This window comes from Thamnophis elegans, chromosome 1, assembly GCF_009769535.1.
Source record: "Thamnophis elegans isolate rThaEle1 chromosome 1, rThaEle1.pri, whole genome shotgun sequence".
NCBI lineage: Eukaryota > Metazoa > Chordata > Lepidosauria > Squamata > Colubridae > Thamnophis > Thamnophis elegans.
Genome location: NC_045541.1, coordinates 15,180,043 through 15,183,749, shown reverse-complemented (window position 1 = coordinate 15,183,749; position 3,707 = coordinate 15,180,043).

Genomic DNA, 3,707 nt, shown 5'->3' with positions numbered 1-3,707 from the left:
GTGTGTTTCTGTGTGTGTCAGTGGTGGGTTTCAAAAATTTTTGGAACCTCTTCTGTAGGTGTGGCCTGCTTTCCGGGTCCACTGGTGGAACCTCTTCTAACTGGTTCGGTAGATTTGACGAACCGGTTCTACCGAATAGGTGCGAACTGGTAGGAACCCACCTCTGGCTAGAGTTCTTCATTTTAAGGGAAACAAAAAGAAGTGCCTTTAAACACTTAACTTGGACTTCTACAGGTTTTGACATTAAATAGCTTCCCTTGTCAAGAGAAACTAATAGCTCCAGATTCATAAGCCTCTGTAAGGGAACAAGGAAGTGAAAATGCACACATAACGCCACAAGACAAATCCCATGACTGACATACTTGTCTCACATCAGGGTGTGAATGCAAAAGGGCAAGGTTTGCACTGTGATATTCTTTCAAGTCAGCCATTTTCTTCATTGTGAAGAAACTTGCAGATACCTACTGTATGTCCAAACTTGACCTAGAACATCAAGTGAACATTCTCTATGAAAGATTGATAGGTAAACTTTGAGGTGGACAGGTGACTAAATTACAGGAAGGCTTTCAAGCACTCCATCCTCTGTGAAGTGAAGTGATCCTGCTAAGACTGAGTCAGGATTCCTGAAGGATGACATCTAAAGGGAGGCAAAATGATGAAAGCACCACCACAGTGGTGTATCACAAGCCTTGTCCCTTTTGTACCTGCAGACTTTCTAGTCACACATAAAGGAGGTGGAACGTGTAGGAAAATGTCAAAACTTTACTGCAAAATCCCGTGGATGCTGTATGAGATATGCGAAGAACAGCAGAAGGAAATTATGAAAATTGCCAACCATATTTTCAGTAGTGAAAAGCCAATTTTAACTGCAGTTCCAATTGCTCATTTTGATGAATGTTAGTGTTCTTAAACTCACATCTCTAGAGGTGACAGAAGTATGGGCAAGATGCCTTACCAGTTCCACACTTTTGATTGCTCCTTTCAGGACAACTTAGTTGTGAGTAATTGGAATGACCTGAGAAATTTTAAAAATATTATGTTCTTAGCAAGATACTGCTTTGGGAGAGTGATAGTGCAGGAACTAAGCATAGATTTGGCATGCAGAAATCCTCAGGTCCTGTCTTCATTGCAGGGAGTGATTTGTGTGGTAGGGTAGATGAACAAGCAGGAACAACCTCCTCTTGAAACGCAAAGAGACACTCCGAGTCCTGGAACACAGGAATGTAACTATACATAGATTTGATAAGTCTATAATACTATAGAAAAGTCAGTGTGGTGTAGCAATGAGGGCACCAGACACCTGGCACATTGCATCTCAATGCAAGGCTTGCCCCTTTTGTATTCACATCATGACCTTAGACTATGAATTCTACTTCTGCCTAACATACAAAACCAGAACTTTGGCTACAATATAGAACTGGAAAAGTTGGGGAAATTTTGGGGGACAACTTTAAGAATGACTATGTCTGTGGCATACGAGGAGAAGTATAAAATGTTTTACAGATGGCACTTACTGCTGGCAAGACTAGCAAAAATTTCACCAACAATATCTCCAAAATGCTGGAAATGTGAAAAAGCGCATGGAACATACTATCATATATGGTGGAATTCCAAGGTGGCTAAAAAAATATTGAAAAAAAGTTAAAAGTTGGCTGGAATTAGTAACAGGAAATCAAATTGATTGGAAGCCTGAGACATTCCTATTAGGTATAACGATGACTAAATATAAAAAAGATACCCCATATCTGATTTTACATATAATTACAGCAGCTAGGATTGCATTCGCACAGAGATGGAAGAATAAGTCAACAAGTGAAAATGAAATAATAAGAAAGATTCTGGACTGTGCTGAGATGGACAAGTTAACAAAAGAAATCCAAGGAAAAGAGGAGACAGAATATTATTTGGTATGGAAAACATGGTACAGGTGTCTGGAGAAAAGAAACAAAGATTAATGATAAGTAGCTAAGAAAGATAAACATTATAAATAAAGGATAAATGTTATATACATAAAAGAGGGATAAATGTTATATACATAAAAGTTTGTCTGAGATAATTAGCCAAAATATAAGTAGATAACAGTGATGGGTTACAGGTGGTACCACCCAGTATGGGCGTACCAGTGCCTGCCGGGAACACCGGGTACCATTCCGGTACGTGCTCCAGAGGGCCCCCCTGCCCCCCTAAGCTCTTTATCTGTATTTGAGCTCTTCCGCCCTTCCGTGGATGCGCATGGAGCGTACGGTGCCTGCGCGACACTCTGCCGAGCAGCTGGAGCGTCGCAGAGCCATCGCGGAGGCGTCATGGAGGTAAGGATGCATGCACGTGCTCTGTGTGTGTGCGCATGTGCTGCGTATGTGCTGTGCGCTTGCATGTGGGGAACGCGGGGCCCCATTGCACTGTATCGCATCAGGATCCGAACCCCACCACTGGTAGATAAGTAAATGATAGTGAAATAAGAGGGTTAAAAATGGTGAAACTCAATGGTAAGGTATTATGAGGAAAAATATTGTATATAAAAATACGTACTGATCTAAAACTGCTGTAAGAAGGAACATGAAATTCCAGCGTGTTGTAGTCTATCTCTTTGTATTTGTGTTTAAAATATTTTTTTTTATTTTAAAAAACCAGCTTGGTGGGGGGGGGAGAAAGAGAGAAAAAGAGAGAATGTTATACAGAGTACTTAACACTTACTTCATTTATCTCCCAAAGTTGTTGATGTAGAAAGAATCAAAGATGAAAAAACTAGTAGCCGCATTTCTTGTCATTAACCATTACATACTGCCTTTCATCTAGTCTGAGAAAATCCTACCCGTAAGACAAATGCTTATTAAATTTCTAAATAATAGTTAATGAACAGGGAGACAAACTCTTGTATATTTTGAATGTCAAAGGCAGTAGTACAGTTGAAAAACATGCAGGTAATGGCAGTCATTCTGCAATTAACTCAAAACACAACAGACGCTACCCAATAGCATTTCAATCACAGAACTTGATACACATAACAGTTTTGATAGCATCACACCATTGTCTTAATGCATACTATCCTAGTGTTGTATTTCCTAAATACTGACAAACAAATGAAGCAATCTAACACACTGAAATTGTTTTATTGGTTTGTAATGTGCAAGGCCAACTACTACAGTATCATTATTTCCTGTGTCAGAAAACTAATTAGTTAATAATATGTTTGTTGAAGGATAGGAGTCTTAAGAGAAAAGAATATACTGTATATTGCATATTCTATTTTGAAACTAGTCAGAAATTGCATCTTGTCCATCTATAATTCCAAAACCCACCGATTAGACATTCACCTTAAGTAATGGTTGAATGTTATTTGAACTCCTTACAAAGCAATCCCGTGCTGTCCATGGGCTTGATACCATATGATGCATCTGAGATTATAGCCCTGGTTGAAGAGCTTGATACCATATGATAAACTCAGATGAAAAGGTTTGGGTGCAATTACGAGTATCATGTCTTGGGACGCAGTGGCTCAGTGGCTAAGACGCTGAGCTTGTTGATCAGAAGTCAGTTCAGCAGTTTGACTCCCAAGCGCTGTGTAACGGAGTGAGTTCCTGTTACTTGTCCCAGCTTCTGCCAACCTAGCAGTTTGAAAGCATGTAAAAATGCAAATAATAAAATAGGGACCACCTTGGTGGGAAGGTAGTAGTGTTCTGTACACCTTGAGCATTTAGTCATGCTGG